At 40.8% G+C, this 20,894-nt stretch overlaps 1 pseudogene across 1 annotated transcript in view; it reads right to left on the bottom strand.

Annotated features, from left to right (window-relative positions):
- Window positions 1-20,894, bottom strand: part of LOC149184401 (uncharacterized) — a 101,540-nt pseudogene that overhangs the window by 37,840 nt on the left and 42,806 nt on the right. The window contains exons 3-4 of the transcript XR_016256800.1: window positions 12,873-13,362; window positions 3,075-4,270 (exon numbers count right to left, since the gene is read on the bottom strand). The product of XR_016256800.1 is annotated as an uncharacterized LOC149184401 (transcript). The remainder of the gene's footprint in view (window positions 1-3,074; window positions 4,271-12,872; window positions 13,363-20,894) is intronic.

Below are 20,894 nucleotides of genomic sequence, written 5' to 3'. Positions count from 1 at the left end.
TGCTGACGATATTGTTCTTCTCACAAGGTGCCCATCTGATCTTGATAAGCAACTTAGACTTCTTGAGGATTTATGCTCTACCATGGGTATCACTGTTAACACTAACAAAACAAAAGTTATGATCATCAAATCCAAGAAGGAAACTTACGCTAATTTTATGTATGACAATAGTAACTTGGAGGAAGTGTCTTCTTACAAGTACCTAGGAATTGATATTCATCACAAGTTCAACTGGAACTATAGCATTGAGAAAAGAATTAATGGGGGTGGAAAGCTTATTTTGGTCTTGAAAATAATTGTAAAATGACAAACCTCGTAATGTGGGATAGAAAAAAGTTCCTCTTTGAAACTTTAGTCACTCATGTTATCTTATATGGATGTGAGGTTTGGGGTTGCAGCATCTCTAGAGAATCATGGAGAAAGATTGAACAAATCTAGAAGCGTTTTATAATGTATAACCTCAAAATTAAAAGCAATAGACCCTATCCTATTCTCCTCATAGAAGTGGGTCTTTCCCCTATCGAGAGCCTAGCTATGACTAGGCTTCTGTTGTACAAGCACAAACTCAATAACATAGGAGACCATAGACTTCCTAAGCTAGCTGTAAATTCTAGCCAAAACCAACTAAAGCTGAAATGAGGTTGGTATAAAGACACAAGGACCTGGTTAAACCATTGGGAGATTGGCAAGAATGTTGCATTGCAAAACATTAATAACATTAAAAATATTGTTACTTCTAAGTTCAAAGAAAAATTATGGTGTGAGAAAGATTTAACAGATAAAAGAAAATTAAGATATTATAAGGAGGTCATCAACCCCACCCTAGAAGATCAAAAGTATCTCTCTGTTTTAACTAGCTCAAAGAAGAAAATTAATATAGCCAAGATTAGAACGAACTCTCATGAGCTCCATAGTGAAACGGGTTGTTGGGCAATTCCTAAAACACCATGGATGGAAAGGACCTGCCATCTCTGTGACAATATGAATATCGAGAATGAAAATCACTTCCTCTTAGAGTGCCCCGTGTACAACCACATTAGATCTCAGTTTCATAATCTTTGTTGCAATACTAACCTTCATAGCCTTTTACGATGTCAAAATTATAGTGAGCTCGGGAGGCTCCTCTCCAAGCTTTTTGAGCATAGGAATAAAATCTTAAATCAAACTAAATAATTCATTTCTTTAGGTCTGATAGACCAAAGTTTGGTCTCAGTGGACGTTAGCCATCATCATCATCATCATAATATTAAATTAAAAGTTATTTTTTATTTAATTTGTACAATTATATTAAAATGTTGTTGATATATGTCAATAGGGGTATATCAAATATATGCACAACTTCAAAGTGATATGTAAGTATGTCTATGAGTGTTAAAATAAAAATAAAATGTTCTCTAAATAGAGTTGCCTATATGACCTAATATAATTTCATGTAAAGTAATTAGAAGTAACAAAAAAATATGTGAATAAGATGTTTAAAACTTATACTTTTCAAAAATATTATAATAGGTGATATCAACTTCATATATATCTGTATATAGAACAAAAATGTTAAAAGAAAATATTTTAATGTTGTATAGAATAATTTTTCCAATAGGTTATGAATAAAATATTTTAGTATGAATTAATATTGACGTATATTTAAAAATACATTAATAACAAGAAAACCAGTTTAATAAGTGTTGATAAAATAGCTCAATACACATGTTATGTAATCTCTATAACATTCAAAAATACAATTTAAACAATACAAAAATACGCATTGTTTTTTTGCGCTCTAAAATAAGTTTGCACCTGAATAAATTTGATGGCATGGCCCACAATATGTTCTTTTAAATTGGCCCAATGGCTTAGTGAGGGAATCCAAAAGATGTTCTTTCAAGTTGGCATGATGGTCTATTGGGAGTGTTACCCACCACCTGTGAGTAATGCATATAGGAGAATTTTTTTCTCCTCGATGATCCTTAGTCGGGACCCAGCAGCCCCTTGCATCCCCCAGATAGCTCGATATGCCATTTTCTCTGCCACCTAAGCAACCATGTGGTCCCTCACCCATCTGTTATGAATGTATGTTTGAAGGTGGGCCTCTCGACCCCAAAGGTATGACTTTTCATTGGTTTGGTTGAGTAATTTTGTTTACTTTTCATGGGCAGTTTTGGGCATGGATTGGTGGGGGAATTCGACGAAAAGAGTGAGTTAGATTTGTATTCTTGTCTCCACTACCCGATTTTGTGGTTACCCTTGTATCCTAGTCCTGTGGGATCTCCTTTACTAGCCATTAGCTTTAGGAATGACACTACCTAGGAAATCCCGATTTTGGTTGTGTGGTCAAGTTTCCCAATACCACCTATATTATTCCCCTTCCACTCATTTTAGCCCCATTCATATCTTTCCCCATCCGGGTCCACATAGGGTAAGCCTCCCCTTGTCCACACCTTGGGTCGGGTCTGAAATAATGTTCTAGGGTCCAGATGATGTTCCAACTAAAAAGAAAATAAAAAGCATAATTTGGTCACTCTCAACATGGAATGTACCACAAAATGCAAAAGATGATCGGGACATACAAATTAAGCACGTGGACAAAAGTAAAACATGAGATCTACCCCTTATCCATGGCCATCACCCTAGTTCCTATGGGCCCTAGATGACCCCCCTCCATCATTAAGGAACCTATGATTGTCCCAACCCCTAGTGGGCGATGAACTGCCCCACCTTAAAGGGGTATCCACTGCTATATATTACACATAATGCTCTCATCCCCTAGAGCCCTAAGCAGTTATGAAAAAAAATAAATCAAAGGCAAAAGGCATATGAAGAAGGGTGGAAAAACAAAGATTGGGGTAACTCATGTACAACGATTTTCTCCCTCATACACTCATATACCCAAGTGTGGGCTTCCCTCAATATAGCTACCCTTACACCATGACATGTGGTCTAGATGTTTCCCCTGATCTCCACTCTATTCTATTACTATATTGTATGCCATGAACCACTTGAGGGATGTACCATGGACATGTCACCCCCTTTAGAGGTTGAAACCACCTAATAGGGTCCTTGGTTAACCCCCTTATCACCACTATTTCTGCTCGCAATGCCTGGAGAAGGTCATAATTTTTAGCAGCCCAAGTGGTTGTCATTCCAACAACTTTTGCTTCTCTTAAAATTCTGAGGCTGATCTTATGATCATGATGAAGTAGCCCATCACATACTTCTCTGTATCTCTCAGATAGAGGATGCAGTTCCTCCTCAGCCCTTTCCTTAGCTTTCTGCAACCAGTGATTATGAAGCTTGATCCTTGAGTTTTGGGGCAACAGCCATAAATCCTGGGAACTAAGTATGTTGTCCAGAGATGTATCTGCTGAAGAAGATTCATTCGACACTTTCTGCTTCCCTTTACGTTTCCCACCGTCTTTATCGGTCACTAGTTTATCTCCCGTCCCTTTCAACCATACCTCTTCTATTGTCTCTTCTATTGTCTGATCATTAACTGAATCCCTGCCATAGAGGGATACAATTTGTTGTTCTGAAGCTATACCCAATAGCATCCCCCTGCAGATTTGCGTTGCTCTCAGACAAATTGTACACCTTTTGATCTGCTCTTCCACATTCCTTTTAGTACTCATTAGTTCTCCGTGTCTATCACGAAGTGCTCCAGAAGTAATGGTACCACGTTTGAGCACATTCAAGCTTCGCTTCAACATAATTTGATTTTTTGATCCGCCACCGACTCGAACAATATTATTTTCTACGGAATAAATGGATTCCAGGAATTGATCCAGTGCATGGTTGGTATAACAGATTACCAAAATAGGACCACAGTGGACATTAGAAAGGAGAATCCTCGCAATGGTTAAGCCGACATAGGTTTTCCCAGTTCTAGGAGGGCCCTGAAGAATAGCCAGCCTCTTTGTTAGGCACAGCTTCACGGCTTCCATCTGGCTTTCATCTAAGGTGGAATTCCACTGTGGCCATTTCTGCAAGATGTGGATTGTGCTTCTGCCCAAATAATCTCAGATCCTTGGAAATGCACATTCTAAGTTATATGCATCCTTGAATTGCCTTTTTTCAAATAACCTGGCTCTGTAGGTTGGGATTCTAATGATAGAAAGTGCTCCCAAAAAGGAAGCTCTTTCATTTCTGGCCGTTGAAGACATTCCAAAACATGGACATAGGCTTCATAGTATGCAACTATGTTACCAGAAACAGGACGGTTGTCACCGTTCCCGGTAAAAAACGTGTAAGAAACGAGGCCAGACGGAATTGCCGTTTTCTACTGTCGTTTTAGTTAACCAGTGCAAATATTTTATGGAAAATCTTTTACAGGTCGTAGTTGGCTCTTTTGCAGGTCGTTCTTAGCTCTATATTTTCACTCTTTATTGTAGATTTCATGCATGTATTCATTCAATAACCTAGAGGCCTATGCGAAGTATACAGAAAGTTGATTATTTTTGTACTATTGTCCCTTTTTTAGTTGATTTGTTTTCCTTTAACATGTATAGTGTTAAAATTCATAGTTTAAACACTATTCTATATGTGGCTCAAGAAGTTCACATTTAATTGCAAATCTATTTATTGTTTATATATATATATATATATATATATATATATATATATATATTATTTGGTTTTTTTTTAAGGAAACAATAATTAGCCAAAGGCCCAAAATGCATAAGAATGTATATACTTAATTGACTAGGAAGCATAAGAATGTATATATTTAATAGTCAATTTGCTAAGCATAAATTTGGTATTCAAATTATTTAGTTTTTAAATAAAATTTGTGCTAGAAAATTAGTTGAAACTATATTGAAAATTGAAACTAACTCTGCATTTTTCATTTTTATTTTTGTTTTCTCTCTCCTCGTTTCTTGAGTGCGAAACCTCCAAACTCTGTTTCTCGTACCGTTGTCGTTTCTCGTTTCGTTTCCCGTTTCTCGTTTCTGGTAACATAGGTATGTAGTTGATAGGATCATTGTTATAGACATTTTTGTGCCTTACAGCATTGAGCATGAAATGTCCATAATCTAAGGGATCCAAAGTCCCTAAACATGTTGTTCCTACCCCTAGGGGAACAAGGCTAACAAACCACAGCAATTCACAGAAGTTCTCCACCAGAAACTGCTCAAAAACAAGTCAATTCAGGATCATGTCAATGGCTCCACTGGCTGTCTGCGCTGAATGTCAATGGCTCCACTGGCTACCTGCACTGAATGTCAAAGCCAACACTGGCTACCTGCGCTGAGCGAGATTGGACATGTGGCAAGTTCATTCCTCAAGGTGTCAAAACCCAGGAAGCTTCCAAAATGACACTTGCCTTAGGGAATTCGACTGGTGATGAGTAAGAGGTTCCAAATATCCAAGTGGAAGCAAGAACCTCCAAGTGGAATCAAGAACTGACAGAGGGAGAGGACACTAGTCAAATCTCAAGCTGACTCATCCTCTCTCCAAACATCTATATATGGATCTCTCCTCCATGAGATCTAGAGGCTGGAATTTTGTTATTGCAAAGAATTGTTGTTGGTTTGAGACTGGAATCATTGGGTGCTTAATGATTTGAAGGGAGGTGAAGATAGGAATTCCATTCTGCTGGGAAGGAGATGCTGGATTGGAGCCCTCTGGGTTGTATCTCTTCCTGAACCTTGTTATTCATCAATAAAGCTATCTTGGTTCCTCCTATATACTGATGTATCTTTGATGTATGATTGCATTAGTATGTTTAGTTTACTTCTAATCCTGAACTAGTTATGATTATGAATCTATGTCTTTGTGTAGTGTTCTTCTCTTGTGATCTTGCAGAGACCTGTTGAAGCTGGGCGAGCGAGAAGGCAAGTAGCTGTGAACACCCAAAGAGGAGAGGAACTGGATCGAGGGACAAACGGAAGACACCGGTTAGTCCATCTATCTCTCTTCATTCTTAATTCATAAAGGAAGAATACTAGAATAGCTGTCTCTGTTTGTTGCTAAGGCACTGTCACACCTTAGGTGGATAGGATCGTCCTGCATAGGCATTTTTCCCCACAACAAATTGGCGACTCCGCTGGGGAGATTTGTTTTAGTCATTTTATTTGTGTTTCTATCATTGTTTGTTTCATAGACTCAACAGCAACAATCGAACTGCTTCTGCTATTCTCAGTTGCAAAGTAGACAGTTGCTGCCTTGATCCAATCACTGGATTTGTCTATGATCTGAACAATGGACTCACAAATGACTTGATGATCCTTTGTGATAGATCTTAGTACCCCTTCAAAGCATCCCTTTGATTGTAACTTTCTTGTGTTTTTGATTTGGCCTGAAACCGTTGATTATTTAGCAAACTGTGACCCAGAACCCAGTGAGAAACGAGAGTTTCTCCTTCAGCGCGACCACTGTGAAGGCATTCTGCATTTCAACGCAGGTCCCATGAAGGCTACCTGCGCTGAATGTCAAAACCACAGTGTTGAGGTTGCGCTGAACCAGTTTGGCCTTGTGCAGCTAGGGTTCTCTGCTCTCTGTTGCCCTGTTTTGATCTCTGTTTTTTGCAGCCTGTAACCAGCATAGGTACCAGTCTGATAACTCCTTTTCTCTGCTTAAATTCCGCCTCCTTTTGTACAAAAAGACTATGAGTGTTTTTATGTGTTTGTGGCGTCATTTACAGTTTTTCTTTGCATGAGTGAAATAATCATCCTGTAGCCCTTGATTCAGATCTGTCGATTGTGATCTTAGGAGAGAGTTCATTGGCTGTTTACAGTTGATTATACATTTGCTTTTGCTTATTGGTTTGAGTTTGTCTCTTTTAAGTGTCGAAACAAGTATTCATTTCGAAAGTCGTAAAGTGCTGTATTCTCTTCTACCCTTTTTGATTTCGAAAAAGTAAACTTGTTTGTACTTGTCATTTAAAAGCAAATTCAAAGTTGTACAAAAAGCTTTCTTTGTAGGCATCAATACTAAGAAAGCGGAAAACAAACACCTGCATTGTGCATTTTCATTTTGATAGTTTGCATGCTTGATTTAGGAAAAAGTGCATTAGAGTGTGCTGATTGCTCTTTGAGAAAAGATGGTGTCTTTCTTTTCCCTTAGTAGCTAGGATTTTAAAAGTTGAAAAGATATAAAGCTTGCTTATCATCTTTAGACTGCATTTAGGAATTGTATCATACATCTCGTGGTGATCCAGAAAGGCAAACTTCTAAAAAGATCAACTTAAAATAAACTGAATGAACTTAACAACGCTTTGCAACATAACGCACAACATAGAGGTCTAGGCTAGAGACGTGTTCCGGCGTCGTTAAGCCTGGTGACTGTCAATCTCGTGGAAGGTGGGTGATTCCTCCTGAGGGACGATAGCGCCAGTACGGATTGTGCTCCCACGTACCGTCGCGTATATATTGGGAGACCCCTATAGGCATAAAACCTTTATCCTTAGGAAGCCGTGTCGGCCGCCCTACTAATCGCAATGCACTGAACACAGCATTCAGGAAGATCGACCGCCCGTACCCTAAAAAGTATTCTGCGGTTTTGCGAAAAGTTTGGCATACCCTCTGCCTAGAACTCCAGAGCAGTTTCTTTTGGCCTTTTTCAGACTCTATAATAGAAAAAGTCCATCCGAGCATTTGTCACTTCGAGCTCGTTAAAACATCGAAGGAGAATAGAGTCATCTTTAGCTTTTTCTCGACTCTTTAAAAGTGAAAAAGCAAGTTGTGTCTAAAGCGTCGTTAACAATTTATTTTAAACGGAACAATCACCCTTTATTCCCGCGTTGATCTTTAGGTTGAAAAAATGGAGCACACCAACCAAGGAATTCCCCTTGGTGGAAATCCTAGTCCCTTCTCCTCTTGGGGAGATGTTGGTGCGCCCCACATGGCCACTTTGTCACTTCCAGGATTGACAATTGGCCTGCCGGTCTGGCTCTTTTCAACCAATGTCGTTCAGAACACCACTATTCCTGAACAGTCAAGTCAACAGTTAGACCAGACCAGAGTTTCCCACCAGCCTTCTACTTCATCTTCCTCTCCTCCTTCCTCTTCGCTTGACGGAACTGGTAAAACAAAAAACCGAGTTCCTAAGGAGAAGAAGGAGAAGAAGAAGAAAGAGAAGAAGAAGAAGGAGCCAAAGGCGTCTGGGGGCAAACAAGTGTCGTCTGACAAAAATCCACACACAGCACTAGCAAGGCCTAAATCGCCATGCGTCATATGCAAGGGAGACCACTTCCACAGAGATTGTCCCTGCATCCCTCGGATACTAAGGGACTGGTCTCCCCGTTTGCACAATTCGGTAGCGTCGACCTCTGATAGCCATGTTGACTGCTCACCGTCAACTAGCGGGAGTGAAGCCCCAGGACAGAGAGGGAAAGCTAAATTTCCCTGCAGACTGTGTGAAGGCGATCATGCCATCCACCGTTGTCCCTTCTTAGACGAGGCAAAAAGAGTTCTGGAAGATCGCCCGATTTTACGAGCACAACTTCCTACTGGATATCAAAGACTCCTGCCAAGTCCTTCGCTAGTTGAGAACCCGGCTGGCCCGCTCAGGTGGTCAGCCGAAGCGTCGGTCATTGAAGATGAACCGTCTGAATCCATACCTGACGAAAGTCTAAAGGTTGAAACGACAGTTGACCCGGTTTTGCCTTCAGAGGCTCTATCTTCGAATGATACCATCACAGAAGAGAATAAAGACGACACCGTCCAAATTCTCTTCATCAACACTGACTCTGATGAACAAGGGGGCAATGCCCCCATTCCTTTATCGCAGGAGGGAAGTTCGTCAGAGCGATATCCGGCCGTCTATTCGGTCCCACCGCCAAGCAACCTAGTTGTCTCGTTCGACTGGAACCAACTAGGCAGACCCCGGTTGCCAGCCAGTATACCATTCAGAATTATCGTCCAAATATACAGAATGGTAATGGATGGCACTATCATTGATGAGGGGGCATCTGTGAGTATCCTTTCCTCTATTGCTTGGAAAGCGCTTGGTTCGCCAACGCTTTTGCCTGAAATGAGAAATCTATCAGGCTTTGATAAAGGAACCAGTCGACCTTTAGGGATCCTCCCCAATGTGCCCATAACATTGAAAGGGAAGACCGTTCAAATGAACGTGATGGTCGTTCAAGGACCCTTGGATTATAACCTACTCCTTGGACGAGACTATATATATTGCATGGGAGCCATCGTCTCATCACTCTTTAGAGTAATGTGTTTTCCGCATGAAGGAAGAATGGTCAAGCTCGTGGACCAACTTTCATTTCCCGGATCTCGCATCGCAAATAGTCATATACCATCCCTAAATGGTCTATTCACGCAAGAAGTGTCTCAACCCACGGTCCGTCCTCCTGATGAGCGCGAGTAATCCGGGAGGATATGACTGGAACCCAGGGGGCATGCGTCCTGGTCTGCTTCGGCAGGAAAACTTTAGGTATAGGGTAGGTTTCCGCGGGAGAATATGACTAGTCCGTACCCCGTCCGTCTAGGAAGAGGGGTTGTTCTAGAATAAGATTATTTTGTCAAAGTTATGTGTTTGGCGCTCGTTGTCACTCACCTTTGTCTATTTCGGTAGACATTGCCGAAGAAGTGTTTTATTCGTGGCCGCGAATGGAGCAATCTTTGGTAACCTGAAAGAGGTAAGCCTCTCTCGTTAAAACAAATGTTTTGACGGAAAAGAAGTAGAGGTAACCTTGAAACTCTGCTTTATACCTGGGGGCATGCAAACCTTTTGGAGTGCAAGCAAGGGGTGGCTATTTATTTTTTAAAATTTTTAGGACCCCTAACCCTTTAAACTCGTAGGATTAGTCGTTTCCGAACTTGCATAACGAAAGGATCCGGAGCAAAGCTTGCGTAAGATCTAAGCTCCCTAAAAAATAGCATCTTCAATGAGACACTCTTATCATATGACTGGTATATTCGAGCAGTTTTAGCACAAAGTTCATGCTCGTTAAAAAATTAACGCAAGATCCGAGCAGTTTTAGCGCATAGTTCATGCTCGTTAAAAAATAAACATAAGATCGAGCAAGTGTTTCAATCCGCGTTTAAGCTCGTTAAAAAATGAACTACCCGGTAAATAACCACTGCGAATGTAAATTATCAGCCATTTAAGCCTTGGTCGTGTTTGCACCATCACCTCCACTTTTCATTTGGCCGATCATTCACCTCCATTTGATTGTTTGCCCATTTTGAGGAACAACTGCGAAGAGTGATTTCATCTAGCCATCCTTGTGACACTGCCGTGATTGGAAAATTCCAACCTGTACCTGGAATCAGCTGCTAACCCTGTTTATCACTCGTTCCTCAAAAGACGAGTCTTCTTTAAGCTCTTTTCAGCTGACTCGTAAAATATGAAAAGATTGCCGAGTCCTTGGCCTTCCAGCTCGTTAAAGGGACAGGAAGTGCTATCCCTCCTCTAGATTTTAATCTTTTTGGACCTAAGGGATTGTTGCACAAAAAGATCGAGTGCTTGTTTTGTTCGGCTCGTTAAAACTATCGAAAACTCATCCCTTCTGTATTGTTTTATACTTTTTCGGACTAAAGGGATTAGATGACGAAAAAGGAATTTTGGAGTTATCTTTACGTACCTTTTCAGACTCTCTAAAAATGAAAAGGAACCGAGTTGTCTTTGTCGTTAGACTCGTTAAAATCATTAAATAGCGACAAACTTGTCTTTAGACGAGAACGAGTTTCACTATCGCTAGGCTCGTTAAAACATAGCGATGGGCTTGCCCGAAGGGCAGGTTATAGAACAAGCATATGTTATCCTCCTCAAGCTTGACAAAAATAAAGAGGTACTGGTCAGCAATGACTGGGGAAAAATTGGGAGAAACTAAAGAAAACTTTGATGGTAGCAAGTCGCTCTTGAACATGACACTTTTCCTCCGTACCACAATCGGGTTGGGTTGTTTCATTCACCGGTCACATCACCATGGTCTCGCCATACCATCCATATTTGGGGTAATGCTACCAATCCATCGCATCAGTGTCGCCATATGTTCAAGAGAAGTCATTCAGAAAGAGTCAACCGGGTCCCATCCACTGCCATACATTATCCTTCATCCGTTCATGACCGCCACCCTGAATCATATGTCACAGATCGTTTTCACCTCCATCAAAATCATTAGCTCCGTTCCGTGTCATTGATGTGGGATTCATTAAGGCCCTCCTTTGACGGATCGCTTCTTGTCGACTTCAGCTCATTATCCAAGAAGTTGATCTAGGAACAACCCCTTCAGTACTTTGAAGCTTGCATGCCTCAATGGCAAGTTTCTCACTTCCGGCGACAGGTATACATCAATGACCTTCGACCGAAAGATTTTACGTGGTGTTCGACGCCAAGTCCTTTATTCACACCACGTGAATTGTACTGCAGTACCTTGAGGGTCATTATCATTATCGGCGATTCCTCTCACGCTTGTTAACAGTTTACCTCATTGACCGGTAATCAAGCGATGTCTTTCCATGTTCGACTTCAGAACAATTCTCACATGGATCGACTTGTACTTAGAGTGAAGATCGAACGAGTTTGAAGACCCCGGATCTAGTTTCATCCATCCGGGCTGCGATATATATTCATGAAAGATAAAGACATTTGACATGTACATCATTGCAGCAAATGATCATCCTACTCAAAGGATGATAATTTCACCAAAATTATCAGTCTACCATCAGACGATTGTCTGTTCTATGTACAGAGAAATGAATTTATAAAGCTGAGCATGGGAATGCCCACCTCAGCTAGATCATGAAAGCAGTATGAAAAATAATGTATTGTATTGTATCTTATTACAGGTCTCCTCCCAGCATTGGATGAACTTCGGACCCTCCTGGATAAAGCATTTCACCCGATAAACGGCCTCACACTTTAGGGGGCAACTGTTATAGACATTTTTGTGCCTTACAGCATTGAGCATGAAATGTCCATAATCTAAGGGATCCAAAGTCCCTAAACATGTTGTTCCTACCCCTAGGGGAACAAGGCTGACAAACCACAGCAATTCACAGAAGTTCTCCACCAGAAACTGCTCAAAAACAAGTCAATTCAGGATCATGTCAATGAATCCACTGGCTGTCTGCGCTGAATGTCAATGGCTCCACTGGCTACCTGCGCTGAATGTCAAAGCCAACACTGGCTACCTGCGCTGAGCGAGATTGGACATGTGGCAAGTTCATTCCTCAAGGTGTCAAAACCCAGGAAGCTTCCAAAATGACACTTGCCTCAGGGAATTCGACTGGTGATGAGTAAGAGGTTCCAAATCTCCAAGTGGAAGCAAGAACCTCCAAGTGTAATCAAGAACTGACAGAGGGAGAGGACACTAGTCAGATCTCAAGTTGACTCATCCTCTCTCCAAACATCTATATATGGATCTCTCCTCCATGAGATCTAGAGGCTGGAATTTTGTTATTGCAAATAATTGCTGTTGGTTTGAGACTGGAATCATTGGGTGCTTAATGCTTTGAAGGGAGGTGAAGATAGGAATTCCATTCTGCTGGGAAGGAGATGCTGGATTGGAGCCCTCTGGGTTGTATCTCTTCCTGAACCTTGTTATTCATCAATAAAGCTATCTTGGTTCCTCCTATATACTGGTGTATCTTTGATGTATGATTGCATTAGTATGTTTAGTTTACTTCTAATCCTGAACTAGTTATGATTATGAATCTATGCCTTTGTGTAGTGTTCTTCTCTTGTGATCTTGCAGAGACCTGTTGAAGCTGGGCGAGCGAGAAGGCAAGTAGCTGTGAACACCCAAAGAGGAGAGGAACTGGATCGAGGGACAAACGGAAGACACCGGTTAGTCCATCTATCTCTCTTCATTCTTAATTCATAAAGGAAGAATACTAGAATAGCTGTCTCTGTTTGTTGCTAAGGCACTGTCACACCTTAGGTGGATAGGATCGTCCTGCATAGGCATTTTTCCCCACAACAATCATTTCATAGGTTCTGTTATTTTCTAAACTTGCAAACTTACCTTCATTGCTGGGAATCAGCTTCAAAGCAATGCTTCCCTTCTGAAAGCTATTGCTGTCTGCGTCCTTGACAATTCCCCATACATAGTTCCGAAATCCATTGGAGGAAATGCACAGCAGTGAGCCAGACATCATTTGTTTCGATGAGCTTGAATTTGCTGCCTCCTTTCTTGTTTTCAAAAATATGCAGTGCTCCAGCCCTTGATCCCCACACTGGATTCCAATAAATTTTACATTCTTGTATCTACAGATATTATTTGGAACAATGTTCTTGCGGAAACCTTGAATAGCACCTCTGAGTGACGCGAAGCAGTCCTCGCGGACCAAACGAAAGTGCGTGGACAAGTATTCATCAACACTGTTATAAGTCTGGCATACTTTGTTGATAGGCAATGGTTCCGAACTCTGAGAAGATATTTCATCTTCAGTTGGTAAAATTAGCAAACTCCCCACATCCGTCGATCCCTGTGAATCAGTGATGAAAAATTAATCCATAACTATATTCTATGATCTAAAACAAAATTTTCCTCAAGTAAAAATCAAAAAAATTATCCCATCACATAATATATATAAAAAGAAAGAAATATGGGGGCAATGTATATCCATTTTCACATGAAACCTGCCGATGAACCATCTCACCAAATCCAAAGACCAGAAGAGTCCAGTAATACAGGGTGACCGTTGATCCAGAGCTGCAGGGCATTAATAACTGTGTACATATATCAAATGGTCTATAGGAAGTGAATTTGACACAAAACATAAAATCATGCCAATGTATTTTTAAGTAGGAAATTTATTATGGAATGTGTTGGAGTAATTCTTATATGTGATTTGATAAAATTAGTTAGAAATGAATTATAAGGATGTGTAAGGTTATGTGGTGGGTTAAAATGGAATAATTGAGTTTAAATGAACTCTCATGATTGCTTATAATTTTATAAGAGGTGAGATGTACATTATATTTAAGATAAAGGAATGATATAATTTAATGAATTTTTTCTTCGAGGTTTTATTGTTTCTTGCTTCTTATTTTTTCATGTTTTATTTGTGTGCGTATGTTTTAGGTTGTTAAAACCAACCAGCTTAAATTTCTCTTAATTTTGGACTTTATGTTTTTTGGTGCTTAGAACATACAAATTTAAGGGGATCTTAATATCACTACAACATAAATTGATTTAACTTAATTTAGTCAAGTTACCCGCACCTTTCTAGCAATTATTGAAAGGATAGATTTAGTTCTTGTCAGTCAAATTTTAAAATATTTTCAGAATTTGCAATTTGCTTAAATTAATTTGTTTACTGTTATAAGAAAATAGAGCAATTTCCACAAACTTATGGAAGATTTTAGTTATGATCAATTTGAAATTAGCGTAGATTTTTCAGTGTTTAAATTCATTTAAAATAAAAGACAATTTCCAAATTTGAATCATGATAAAATTGGGACTTGTCTAAACAGGTGACAATTGGGCAAGGTGCCACATTCCTTCTTCTGCTGGATTTGAATTTGTTGACAGGAGGCTTGATGACTATTCCTTAATTTCATTTTACGCTAGAACATCTATATTGCTTTCTAGGTCGGGATCATTATTTCCTTTTCTAGCTGTTATGAGGTTGCGTAAAGACCTAAATTCTTGATGCTCTGATTGTCTGACAAACCTGGGAATTCAACGTTGGATGAAGGAATGTTGTTTACGTGGCTCTGACTTCATATAATAAAGAAAGGATATTTTATGGTGGGGAGGTGTTGATCCCCAGAGCGGTGGGATCCCTACTTTTCACCCCTGGTTGTAGGTTGGGTGACCGCTTGACACGTCTCTTTTGTGCACTTGGCCCATATTGTTGAATGCCTTGCACTGAATGACATGGCAAACATTGATGGTCGTATTTTAGATTTTAAATGTTGATGTGCCTGTCCATGAGGCCTTCATTCATGCCAACTTGGAGGCTGAATTAAAATAACTTAATAAACAGTCTCACGTGACATATTGTGGCCCCTCGGATTGTTCGTCCCTTCTCCCTGTTTCACATCTTCTGGCAGGTGGACTTCATGTGGGGCCTCAAGAAAAGGTTCATAAGGTTCATTCGCACCAAGGCAACAGAATTCGATCGATGAATAAGGATCGCAAAAATTTTATCTCTCCATCCTCTAAGACGAAACTACTTAGTTTTGGTTATAATGTATTATGGGATAGAGTTACCAATTTACAAAAACGTGCACCTATTGGGTGTGAACTTATTGGGTGTTGGGAATTTGCGGAACCTCCTCTTCAAAACATGCGGGACTGGATTAGGACACAGTGGACTCCCATTTTAGGATATTCTCCTAAAGCTAGTTGACTAATGAACTCCTCTTGGTATAGCTTCCACTACCTGCATCAGGATGACTTGGAACGCATCGCGAGGTGATCGTGGGTTCAGGGGAGAAGTTTATTACAGCTCCATCGATGGTATGTTGGTTTTAATCCCTTTCATGATACTCACAAGGATGATTTTGTCTGTGTGAAATTGTCGGGTTTACCATTAGAATTATGGACTAGACATGTCCTTGAGGAGATTGGAGATGTAATTGGAAGGTTTATATATATTGACCCGGGTTGTTGCTCGAGATAAGCGGGTGGCGTGGATATTGGTTGAACTTGGTTTCTTTGATGGGCTCCCGGAGCATATCGACTTGGAATGGGGACAACTTCTTCACAGAAAACGCCTAGACTACTGGGGCATTCCTTTTAGATGTTTGTTGTGCCATCATATTGGTCACCTTTTAGATCGATGCACTAGAAGACATATGCAAGGGTTCAAGGGAGAAGTTTTTTATAGTGCCATCGATGGTATGTTGGTTTTAATACCCTTCGTGATACTCCCAAGGATAATTTTGTCTGTGTAAAATTGTAGGGTTTACCATTAGAATTATGGTCCAGAAATGTCCTGAAGGAGATTGGAGATGCAATTGGAAGGTTTATATATATTGACCCGGGTTGTTTGGGTGCTCGGGATAAGCGGGTGGCATGGATATTGGTTGAACTTGGTTTCTTTGGTGGGCTCCCAGAGCATTTCGACTTGGAATGGGGACAACTTCTTCACAGAAAATGGCTATACCACTAGGGCATTCCTTTTAAATGTTTGTTGTGCCATCATACTGGTCACCTTTTAGATCGATGCCCTAGATGACATATGCAAAGGAGTGTTGATCGACATCGCGATGGATGGAGGCAGAGCTGTTCAATTGGGGAACAAGTGGTTCAGATTCCGATTACAGGTACTGATGTTTGTACTGAGAAATCTCTATTTAATTATGATTTTTCGTCTCTATCTCTCTACTTCTCCTTGCCCTTCCCGAGCCCCTGTGTCAACTCTCGAAAAGAGTCGGGGTCTCTCACCTTCTAGTGGGGACACCCATCTTCCACTTGCCCTTCCGTTCCCTGCCCTAGTAACCGCTCTATACCTTTATGTCCCCCTGCATCCTCGCCACATATCGATCCTCCCCCGGTGGATTTTGCTCTTACTCCAAATCCGGTTTCCTCCCCTGGTGGATTTTGCTCTTACTCCAAATCCGGTTTCCTCCCCCCATTCCCCTACGATCCCAAGACATGACAACTCCCCTCACAACTCGTTTGGGAGTGCTATTGAGTTCTTGATGGTCAACCCTACAATGGATCTTGTTGCTCTTTCCATCCAGAAATGCTTATCTCATAAATCCCCTCCATCAATCAACCCTAATTCGACTCGCAATATCATTGTTAGAAGGCGTCGGGATAAGGGGTCCTGACACTACAAGAAAGGTTCGAAGATTAAGCCCCTACACTTTCTAGATACTTCTGATTTGAGAGATATTCCCATCATCTCTTCATATGACTCTCGGGCCCTTGGAGCAATTGCGCCCACCTCTGGAACCTCCTCATGAACTGCCTGTCTCTGAATTTGAGAGGTTTGGGGAATCTGTCGAAATAACTGGCCCTCAAACACCTTCTTGGGTCGATCCGACCTTTCATCATAATGCTACAGGAAACTATGACTGCATCTGCAAAAGTCATTTCATATTTCAATTCTTTTTTTCCAGATTGGCATGGTTGTTGTGGACTTTTGTGACTTATCTGGGGGTATTGTTGTATTATGGGACCCTCGATGGGCCACACTGTAGGGATATAAATGTTTTGTTGGTATTCTATTGACAGGACATATTCGTGGAGTAGCAGATAGAATTTGTTTCCTAAATCTGTGTGCGTCATATAATGATCAAATTTCCTTTTGGGATTGTATGGAAGCATGCAATATTCTCAAAATTCAATCACTCATTTTGGTTGGAGATTTTAATGCAACTATATCCAGGGAGGAATCCAGGGGGTCTCAATGCAAAATGGATCCAATTTCCGACCGTTTATATCACATATTTGATTCTAATCACCTAGTGGACGTCCGACCCAACCCTCGCTCTCCTACTTGGCATAATGGATGATTTGGGGAAGATCATATAGGGAAGCGACTGGACCACTTCTTATTTCATGAGAATCTGATTAAAAAACTGGGAAATTGGAGATCCTGGGTTGATTGCACTTTTATATCATACCACCTTCCCATAGTTCTATAATGGTGGTCGGAACAAATTTGGTTGGGGATTCCCTTTAAATTCACCAAAAGTTGGTTAGAGGATGCAGAATTCAATGAATTGATAAAGACTACTTGGCTCTCAGTGACGAGGGAAGAGAATATTTCTCCAATGGCATTCGTCTCTGAGAAACTACAAATTCTCAAAAGTCAGGCCAGAATTTGGGAGAGACTCAAGAAGAAATCACTCTCTCAGGAACTGAAGGATATTATGGAAGAAATGGTCTGTCTTAAGAGGGACATGGAGCGGGGCGACCCTTTTATATCTATGTGGGATAGACTGAAATCTTTGGAATGCAGAAGGAAAAGCAGAGCATTGTGGCTCAAGGAGTGGGGTAAAAACACTCATTTCTTTCATAAATATGCAAATCACCGGAAAAATATAAATTCCGTTTGGCATATACTTGGCAGGAATGGAGAGAAGGTGTATACGACTGAGGAGATACAAAGAGAAGTTGTACACTTTTTTGAGACTTTCTACTAGGATGGATTGGGCGTAGACATTAAAGATCATATTTGGGCTACGATGGAATACCTCGAGATGTTTAATGAGGGAGCAAAATAAAGTATTGCATAGACCGATTTCCAAAAATGAAATTCTCCGGGTATTGAAATCCTTTTCTAAAGATAAATGCTCGAGCCCAAACAGTTGGACAGTGGATATTTTTCTGCACTTCTTTGATTTGATGGGAAAGGAATTTCTAGAAATGGTGGAAGAAGTGAGAATATCTGGTAAGGTAACTGGATCCATTAATTCTACATTTATTGCACTGATCCTGAAGGTGACTGATACTTCTACCTTCTTAGACATTAGACCTATTTCACTCTGTAATACTTGCTACAAACATATATCAAAGATCATCGCAAAGCGGATTAAGAATACTCTCTCTATTCATATCTCTCAGGAAACTTTCGCTTTCTCCATAACAGGTTGATTCACGATGCGGTGGCTACTGCACATGAAGCTATGCATTCCATACATACAAAGAAATTGGAGGCATTGATCATGAAGGTTGACTTAAAGAAGGCATATGACTATGTTGATTGGTCACTCTTGCATCTCATTTTGACTAAGATTTGTTTATCGATCCATATGGTTTAGTGGATCATGTCTTGTGTCACATCTGTCCAATATGCAGTCATTGTAAATGGTTATCCTTCTAGTTTTTTCAAAGCAAGGAGGGGACTACGACAGGGATGTTCACTCTCACCATTACTCTTTATCCTGGTGATGGATGGAATCAACCTTAAAATAATTGTTGCATGGTCCTTGGGCCTGTTTTGTGGTATCCTCCTGGGATACCATACTAATATTACACAACTATTTCGTGGGCGACATCCTCACCTTTGGAATGGTTTCCATACAAACATTACACTATATTATCCAAAGATTCGATGCTACTATGGGGATGATGGTTAACGAAAATAAATATTTAATCATATATTCTTATGGTGATCAGGAGGAGATAAGAAGCATTACAAAACTCTTTAATTTCTGCTCACAACCCTTAGGGGATGGGCTTACATACCTGGGCTTTCGCCTCAAGCCAAATAATTACAGGATTATTGATTGGCAGTTGCTGCTGGACAAAATCCGGAAAAATCTCTTATGTTGGTCCCATCGTTGGTTGTCTCTTGGTGGTAGATATATTCTGGCAAAAGCAGTTCTCTAGTAGGTCATGGTGTATTGGGCACACCTATATATTTTTCCTATGTCAATCATGAACAAAATCAAAAGTTACATGGCTCAGTTCATATGGGCGGTTTAGGATTTGAGACATAAATACCACCTCATTAAGTGGGAGAAGATCACTGTCCCTAAAATGTTGGGAGGATGGGGATTACTAGACGTTAAGATTTTTGGATGGGCTCTCAATATCAAAACAATTTGGCATGCACTTTTCCAGGAGGGCATCTGGCAAGACATAATTTCATCCAATTATATATGAAACAGAAAAGCCAATGACTGGGTTAGAGAATGTTAGGTCCCTATAATACTAGTGTATTCCCCCATTATTATTGTCATTGTAGCGGCTAGCCCCTTATTGTTATTGTTGTGTCAATGTTGTCCCCATATTGTTATTATTGTGCCTCATAGAAGCCCACTATTGTTATTGTTGTGCCTTTACATTATTATTGTTATGTCGGCTCAATGTTAAAATTGGCAACTAGGGCCAAACTCCATGTGGGTCATCTTATTTATGGCAGCTGATATTTTTCTTGGATCCCTCTCATCGAGAAGTGTAGGATTGATCTAAAGATCATCCGATTGCGATAAGTATTCATGGAGTTATGAATTTATTTGCGTTATAAGACAATTCGTCAAGGTCGGCCAGCAACCAAATAAACCCCACTTGTGCTCAACGTTTTAGTATAAATAGAGGTGGCCTTCAAGTCATTTCAACACACTTGGATCTCTTCGTCTCTACTTGTCTTTGGGTTTTAGTAGGAGGAGAGATCCTATGGGATAAGGCTGCCCTAATCCAGAGGGCAGAAGCCGGAACTACCGGAATTGCCGGAACTGCCGGAACTGCTGGAACTGCCAGAACTGCTGAAACTGTCGAGCACTTCCGGGAACTGCTGTGAAAAGCCGAAACTACTGGGAAAAGCCGAAACTGTCGGAATTATCGGAACTGCCGAGAAATGCCAGAACTGCCGGAACTGCCAAGAAAAGTTGCTGGGAAAAGCCGTAACTGTCAGAACTGCCGAAACTACTCGAACTTCCGGGAACTACTGGGAAAATCCAGAACTGCTGGGAAAAGTCGGAACTGTCGGAACTGCCGGGAAAAGCCAGAACTGTCGGCACTGTCGGGAACTGCCGGAACTGCCGGGAAAAGCCGAAACTGTTGGAACTGCCAGAACTACCAGGAATAGTCGAAATTGCCGAAACTTCCGGAAACTTCCAGAACTGTCGGGAATAGCCGGAATTGCTGGAACTGTTAGAATTGCCAGGAATAGCTGGCACTGCCAGGAACTACCGAAACAACCGGGAAAGCTGACGCAAAATGCAGAAGCTGAAACTACCAAGAACTGTTGAACTAACATGCAACAGCAAGCATGCAAAGGACAAGCAACATGCTAGGGACAACAAGCAAGTAAGATGCAGCCAGTACATAGGTCAGTATGGCAACATGGCGCAACAATGGGACATAATGCAGTACAATGATGGGTACAGTCATGATTAATGAAGCATGATGAGATGCAACATAGTGATGATGGGTGTAGCATGGTGCAGCACAGTGAGGTGCAACATGATGACGAAATGCAGCACAACGATAGGTGAATGAGTCACCTTGGAGAATCAGTTAAAGCAGCATGTCTTCAACTGATCTCATGTATCATCGTCTTAGAGATGATCTATGCTCTTATCTAGAT

The sequence above is a fragment of the Pinus tabuliformis genome, chromosome 3_2 (genome assembly GCF_031772625.1).
Source record: "Pinus tabuliformis cultivar Carrire ecotype Pingquan chromosome 3_2, CPIR1, whole genome shotgun sequence".
In the NCBI taxonomy this organism is placed as follows: domain Eukaryota; kingdom Viridiplantae; phylum Streptophyta; class Pinopsida; order Pinales; family Pinaceae; genus Pinus; species Pinus tabuliformis.
The sequence above is the reverse complement of the archived record's forward strand: the minus strand, read 5'-3'. Positions and strand labels throughout refer to the sequence as shown.